Raw genomic sequence first — 8,623 nt, forward strand, 5'->3', positions numbered from 1 at the left:
ACAAATGACCTACTCCAACTCTTGGAACCCCAATCTGAGTGCGGTAACGACAAAGTCAACTCTCGGTCAAACTTTTAAATTTTCAACTTTTGCCATTTCAAGCCTAATTCAACTACGGACCTCCATCACAATCCCGACATACTCCTAAGTCCAAGATCACCTAACGAAGCTAACAAAACCATCAAAACTCTATTTCAAAGTCGTTTATACATAAGTCAACATACGGTCAACCTTTTCAACTTAAACTTCTAACCTGGAGATTAAGTGTCTCAACTCATTCCGAAATATTTCTGGACTTGAACCAACTACCCCGACAAGTCATATAACAACTATTAAGCATAAAATGAGCAGTAAATGTAGGAAACGGGACTACAACTCTCAAAACAACCGGTTAGGTCGTTACAAAGGATTTGTGGTATTATGTGCCATCCTATATAGTCAAGAACTTGCGCCGTGTGTCAATTGAAGAAAAATCGTTAAGTTGTGCTAGTCTAGGACATGATGTTGACATTTCTTTGCTTGATCATAGATGTGCCTGTCACTTACAAATAAAACTTTCTTGTTGCTAGCCCCTTTGAGATTATAGACCATTTCTTGGCGCACACTTTACAAGTTGTATCCCTAGTTATTCTTGATTTGAGCTTATTGAAACTTTACCTCCGAAGGAACTTAGGCGCTAAAAGAAGTAAGATGAGAGATTATGAAGTAGCTTTTCGAGTAGAACCATGGAAGGGCCCATAAGATGCACTAATGTTATAAAAAGGCCACTAGCCGATGAACCTTAATGTATGGAGTGTGTGTAAAAAAATTTGCAAGAAAAAAAGTACAAATAATGTTGATAGTCAATAAGAAAAAATACCTCCTAATCTTACTAATTCGTGGTAGTGGGGCTGTAGAAGTACTTAATTGGAAAAAGGGGGGGGGGGGGCTATGTTGTGTATGGTTTGTGGCGAGTGAATTGGTTGAGAAGAATGTGTGTTTGATTTTTGAGTGTAGTATATTAAAGTGCTTAGGAGGGTTAGTCACTATTTCTAAACGTATCCTACCCGTCCCTTAGCCTACATTACAACCCATAAAGTCTTAATTGATCCTAAACTTGGCTAATTTAGATTAGTAGAGATGTACACTACGGGCAAGCATATTGTACACACACGGGATGCACTTGATTTTTTTGTGAGAGTGAGCGACTTTTTTTCAATTGTGTGATGACTTCAATTTATGTTCAAAGTCATATTTGAATGTGTGGACTATTTCTATATTCACTCTCTTGTTTATTGGTGAGGGCACATGATCTCATGACAGATTAGTGGTGTTGTGAACTTCTCTTGTTGGGTGAATGTGCAAGTTGAGGGTACTTAGTGGCAACGAGTTGGCTTTTGAGGTAGAGTAGTTATGGATAGGTTGTTTGAGTTGGTTGAAATGAATGTTTATTCTTGGGCACGGTTAAAATGGGAATAATGTGAATTTCGTATGTTTCATTCTTGATTATCAGTATCGACCATAGTCAAAGGTAGAATATATGATTAAAAATCCTCCCTAGTGAAGATGTACGCGGTTGGGGTATAGTTTATAGTTCCATTGCTCGAGGGCGAGCAAAAATCTAAGTGTGGGGTATTGATATTCAGCTTAAAGTTTGTATATTTATCTACATATTGCCTTGCATTTTAATCATGTTTCGTAGATTTCGGATGTGTAATATAATAATTTATGCTAATTGGTGGTATTTTTATATGTAGGAATCATCCGGGGGCAATGTGAGACGAAGATGTACGATTTGAAGCAAAAAGGAAGAAAAATGAAAAATTCCCACAGTGTAGTGCCCAGGCTAGCGTGGGGCGCTATCCTTATATCTCGGCCAGATATGCTATTGGGCTTATCCTCAATCCATCCGGCCCCCTGGTCTCAATCAATCAGTAAAATCGGGTGGGTTTGGTTTTACCCGTATACAATAATGTCGCCGCCGTCAACTGTTCAAGTTTCACCCTTTGTATCATGTTATGTCTCCTAATGAATACTAACAAACTAAAATTCTCTTACTTTATCCCTATATCTATAACGTGTAGCAGCTAGCAACATAAGGAATGGGCTTAGGGCTCTTTTTTTTTTTTTTTTTTTAAAACTCCTAATTATTTTTGGGATTTTTTCATTCTTAAACACTATTGGAAACTTTATTACCCTAAATGTTCATATTTAGTAAATTACTCTACCTACACAAGTTTTGTTTACAAAATATATACATTCTACCTTAAAAGGCTCTCAATCCATTATTAGTGCCTTAAATTAAGGGATTTAGTTACACTCTTTACCTCTTTTTTTTCTATTCTTCTTTTTCCTTATTTTTCTGATGCACTATACTAATCAGGGGCGGATGCAGCAACCGAGTGCCGGGTTTAACTGAACCCAGTACTTTCAACGTGGAGCATTAATTTATATGTAAAAATCTATTAAAATTACAAAAAATAGTGGATATGAACCCATAACTTTAAATATACTATGGGTTTAATGCTAAAGAAATTAAAGATTGAACCCATAGAGTTTAAATCCTAGATCCGCCTCTGATACTAATCAGTTTCTGATGCTGGACTTCACCAATGATAATCACTGCTTCTTCAGCCTAAGATTTTGTTCATCTCCTTTGTAATTTACATTATGAGTCTTGTAGTGCACCTCCTAAGCTTAGGAGTGGATGTGTTTGGTTGTAGTGAAGCCAACTGTGGGTGTGCAATAAAGATGGGTACATAGTGATTAGTGATGGTGATTGTATGGTGATAACGAGCGAAATCATTGTAAAAGATTGCTTTCACTAAAATCTTAAACTGGACAACATCTTAATACGTTTTATTTCATGAATATGAACTACCTCACAAAATTATTCACTAACTAGACTTGTGGGCACGTAGTATTTCTAGAGAAAAAAAAAAGCATCTGAGATATCAAAACAGCAAAATCTTTGACGGAGGAAAACCATGCAGTGTACTGCCTAACAAGACAAACTGGAAGAGTGAAGAAGCTCGTGCAGCACATTAAGGACATAAAAAAATTTACACTAAAAAATTACGAGAACACAGAGCTCTAATTAGTTGCTGCTTGACAGCTTGATGCTAACTTTTCCAAAGCTTCTCAGTTCGATTATGTGTTGAATTCTTCCCAAGTATATTCATATTTCAGACCGAAAGTAGTGCCATGTTTTTTGAGTTTTATAGGCTTAGCGATTCCTTGGAGGTTCTTGTCGAGCCCCTGTCTAGGTTCGTACCCACTCCAATTCAGTGTACTCTCGATTTTGTTATCCCACCATTTGTCTTTGTCAATAGCATTGACCCGTTCGATGTGGCGATAAGTCTCTCCACCCAGCTTCCTTCTTCCCTCGATCGCCGGAATGGTCTGACGACTGTATGTGGGGTTGCTACCGTCGCCGTGAATGATCACTTCCTGGTGATTCCATTCGAATTTCACTGCCTGATGCAGTATTGACGCTACGGCCCCAGCGGCATGAATCCATGGTCGTCCCAGCAGTAAGTTGTAAGATGTCGGCACGTCTATCACCTGGAAATCGACATCGAACCATGTTGGTCCCATTTGCAAGCATAGAATAATCTCACCAATGGTGGACCTTTGAGAACCATCAAAGACTTTCACATTGATTGCTCCATCTTTTATCTCGTGTAGTCCTTTAACCAGCTTCTTGAGTGTTACCAGCAGACAAATGTTGAGACTGGAACCTCTGTCGATCAGGATTTTGGTGATGAAATAGTCCTTGCATTGCACGGTGATGTGCAGTGCTTTGTTGTGCCCCAACCCTTCAGGTGGCAGCTCGTCCTCATGAAAAGTGATCTTATGGCTCTCCAACACTTGTCCTACCATATTAGCCATTTTCCCGCCAGTGATGTTGCTTGGTACGTATACTTCACTCAGCATCTTTAATAGAGCATTCTTGTGTGTCTCAGAATTCTGCAGCAAAGAGAGAATGGATATTTGTGCTGGCGTCTTGTTTAATTGGTCGATGACCGAATACTCCTTGGCTTGTATTTTCCTCCAAAGGTCGTCTGGACCTGTCTCAATGATGGGTAGCCGATTGGAGGCCTACTTGCTTGACTCAGCTAGATGTTCACGGGTATAGACTCTACCAGTTCTTGTCATACCCTGTGCTGCAACAGTCTCTTCGAACCTGACCTTGTCTTTCCTCCTCGCCTCGGTTGTATAGTCTCTGGGTACAGCCTTTGAACAACTTATAAAAAATACCGTGTCGTGGCAAGCCACTACCTTTAAAGCGATTTCGGCCCGACTGGGTGCAATCGTTAAGACCGGTCGCTCCCCAAGGTTCCACAGCTCCTCCAAACATGTGCACTTGTGACTGGAAGTTTAGAATTTGCACAAAACAGTTGCCTAGAAAGAAGAGAAGATGAAGGTATTTTCTGTAGCTGTTACAGAAATTAAAATATTGTAGGAAGAAAATAATGATTAGCAAGATGAATAATTGGTCAAAAATTGAGTGAATATATGTCTAATGATCATCCTATTTATAGGCAATTAGGGAGGTTACATGTATGACAAGTGTGGAGAGCCTTTTAACATTTATCCAAATATATTAGTCCACTTGGCTTCAGTATTAAGAAGTGTACTTAGTCTTCCATGCATGAAGACACATGATAGATTTGGAATTAGCCATTTGTGAAAACCATTCAACACTTCGCTTTAAGGCTTCATGCAAGAAGCCACTTGGAAATAAATAGAACACTTGAAAATTAAAAAGACACATGACTATTAATTGTAAATGGATTTTCAAAATGAAATTTTTGACTTTGCATTATAAATAACACCAACATATAGTGCATAGAACTTGAACTAATTATTTTCAACTCTATCCTAGGAAGCAAATTAAAAGAAAAAAAAGAAAGAAAGAAAGAGAGAAATGGGTCAAAGAAAGTCAAAGGTTCTGTCTTCCCTTTTTGCTTTTCTCACTGTGATGTGATTTGTATATATCATGCACTCATATGATTTATTTCTCTTAAAGATGACTAATTATAGAGTGTTGGCTGTCCGAAATAGCAACACTTAGCATCTGCAGCTGGAATATGTATCCGCTATTCACAGAAATGATCTTTTCCTTTTGGCGAAATCGCCTAATCGCCACCTAAACTTGCATCCGTTATTATTTCCGTATATAAATTTACATCTTTCTCATTTAAACACTTCTATATTGTTAAACACAAATAATAAACGCCTCTTACAGACTGTATTCTACAATCACGATAACATGTATGACAAATTACTGTTTTAAATGGGGATGTCGTAACTTTATTTATCGAGACGACAAACGGATACAAAGTTTAGGTGGCCATAGGTCTTTTTGCCTTTACTTTTTCTACCTTTTCTTGTCCATTGACTAATACTATCTCATTGCAGTATGCCTTCTTATCCGTCGAATAAACATACTCATCCGATACTTTCATTAATACCTATATTATATGAATTAGAGGTGGCAAAATTAATCCCCTTTTTAGTACAAACAGGTTGGTTTATAACTAGTCGAATTGTTGGGCTAAAAAGGGGTCATGATTAGTGTAACCCAATGAGTCGAAATGCAATCAAAACCCTGAGTACAAAATCAAATTTGCAGACTAAGAATTATGCTAAGTGGGTCATGTTGGGCGAGTTGATTTATGATCCGTTATTTAATTAGATCATTTTGACTCGAAAAAATTTTGAGGGGCTGGATCATGACCCGCTTATTGATATTTTCGCTTTGCATCCATGTAACAGTCCAACCCATTAGTGAACTTGTTTGTTTTGAGCTTAGGCCCGCACGACTTTAAAACCCGTCATTAGAGTTTAAGGCATGTTTACTTATATACCAGCATTTCTCCGGTGTTTTGTTGATGTAGGTTTCTCCTAAGGTGTCACATACAACCTCCACCACTGTTCAAGGTTCCATGGGAGTGGTTCTGATACCATATGTAACATCCCAGCCCACTAGTGATATTGTCCGTTTTGGACTTAGGCCCGCAAGGTTTTAAAACGCATTATTAAAGTCTAAAGCATCTTTACTTATATACCCAATATTTCTCCCGTGTTTAGATTCGCGGAAGGTGTCACAATCTAACCTACACATTTGTCACCTGAACTTGAGATGAATATTCTCCTCAGTTCATTGTCTTACAAAGATCGGCATCAACTAAGAATAGGGTTTTCTAGTAAGAGAATACCATAAAAAGGTAGGATTCTTGGCATAGTACAAAAAACAATTAAGCATATAGGCACCACACAATATCAACAATACTGCTCATATAAATAACCATAGCTAGCTCCTCCTCTGATCACGAATTGCAATAACTTTGAAAGAGAATAAGTGAAGTATTTTAATGTATGGTGATAATATATAATACATCTTCTATCATCATGCCAAGAATAGATCCTTTGATAGTCGGTGGTGTGGTAGGAGATGTTTTAGATCTATTCACAAGGTCTGTTGACCTTAGAGTGGTTTATAATAATAAGGAAGTCAACAATGCATGCGGCTTGAAACCTTCTCAAATTGTTACGCAACCTAGGGTTCAAATTGGAGGGATGATCTTCGCAACTTTTACACTCTAGTTAATTATATTCCTTCTATTCTATTTTATGTGTCACTATTACTATTTCGAAAACTAAAAAGATTCTTCTCTGATCGCAATATTTTTAAAATAAAAAAGAGACACCTGATATACTAAACTCCATCTCTCTGCGGAGTCCAAGGAAGCATCATACCTCATTGGGTCTTATTACCTTGCATTTCTGCATAAGGTTGTTTATGTTGCTTGAACCCATGACATTCTGGTCATGCAATTTTTTCAAATACCTTTTAAATATTTTGAATTATTAACTACTGTCACTTATAGTAATTTTTATGTAGTTTCTAAATATGTAGACTTTATTTTTAAAACTTTAAGTTATATATGATTCACATTGAAAATTAAGCAGTTTGACATCATATTCCAATTCCCACCAAGTAAAATGGAAAGGAAGGAGTATATATATAAACGGTGGTGTTTAGTTTTAATTTCTTTATCTTTCTTAATGTGGAATTTATTTAAGACATTTAAGATTTTGTGCTCTTTTTCCCCCCAAGGTTATGGTGGATCCTGATGCTCCAAGCCCAAGCAACCCTAACCTGAGGGAGTATCTACACTGGTTAGTCTAACTTGATAAGTTCACCACATAATCCTTCTTGTAATTTTCCTTTTTAAATTTATAACGCTCATTAAAAGTAAATCACTATCACTATACATCTACGTACCCCTACCCCCTCCCCCACCCAACCCCACCCTCTTTTTTTCTTTCTAATACTAGCTTTATTAATTTTTTTGCAGGCTGGTCACAGATATCCCAGCAACTACAGATACAAGCTTTGGTAAATTCTCCTATATTACAGATCATGAATTACTTCTTTGTACTAAAATCCATTCTGCTTGCGAATTAGTTTGTCATTTACAAACCTCCCAACTCCCCCTTCACGCCACCAAAAAAACACAAACCAAAAAAAGAAGCAACTCATTAGGTTAGATGGGTTTTGGACTAATCAACATTTTCAGGTAGAGTTTTAGTGTTATGCACTCACACGGTAAAAAATATTTGCACGGTTAGGTTTCATTTATAAGATAATAGCTTAATTGATAGCCTACTCAGATCTATTATAGGCAACATATTATATACACTTAAAATGTAAATTTATTTACTGTATCAGTGTATATATAACTAAAATCCTTTTTACTTTATATTTTGCTGCACTCCAGGAAATGAAGTTGTATGCTACGAGAGTCCACAACCATCAATGGGAATTCATCGCTTTGTTTTCGCGTTGTTTCGACAATTGGGTCGCGAAACTGTGTATGCGCCAGGTTGGCGTCAGAATTTCAACACAAGAGACTTTGCAGAACTTTACAATCTTGGTTTGCCTGTTGCTGCTGTTTACTTCAATTGCCACAGGGAGAGTGGTACTGGTGGCCTCGGTTCTCTTGATAAAAAAAAATGATGATTTGACTGTTTTAATAAAAGAAATGACTATTAAGAGAGGACCAACTGATATTGCCTCCGCTTCAGGAAGTAAAACAGTTGATCAAGTTATTCATGCTCATGTTCAAGGACCGCCTGAGATTCAGGATTTTAAATTTAAATCTCTTGATGACTTGGCACAACTCTTTGATAAAAAGCTTTCTGGTTTGAATGTTAGACCAATTGATTTATCTAAAAATTTTGCTGATAGAATTGAGACCGTTTCTGATTATAAAACTGAGACATGGTCAGAGTTTAATAAACTCAAAGGTATAGTTAAACCCAATAGTAGGTATGTTGACAAACCAAGGATGCAAACTTACTATTATCCCCGTCATACTCCTCAAGATGTGTTGATTGAGGAACGCGACTGGAATTAGACTAATACATCTTATAGTGGTTCCGAAATTTATGAATGGAATCTTGATGGTTTAACTGATAGACAATTAACCATTCTCGTACATAGAATGCTTATGTATTCGACTATCTGCAAAAGTGTTAAAAATACGGATAGAACTATTTGCAAAATGATTATTGCAGGCTTTACTGGCCAACTTCGTGGCTGGTGGGATAATTATTTATCTGTTGAAGAAAA

At 37.1% G+C, this 8,623-nt stretch overlaps 1 pseudogene; it reads left to right on the forward strand.

Moving 5' to 3' along the window:
• Nucleotides 1–6,396: 6,396 nt before the first annotated feature.
• LOC104245817 (protein VERNALIZATION 3-like) lies at nt 6,397–8,008 on the forward strand (annotated as a pseudogene).
• The last annotated feature ends 615 nt before the right edge of the window (nt 8,009–8,623 follow it).

This window comes from Nicotiana sylvestris, chromosome 5 (assembly GCF_000393655.2).
Source record: "Nicotiana sylvestris chromosome 5, ASM39365v2, whole genome shotgun sequence".
Classification (NCBI taxonomy): Eukaryota; Viridiplantae; Streptophyta; class Magnoliopsida; order Solanales; family Solanaceae; genus Nicotiana; species Nicotiana sylvestris.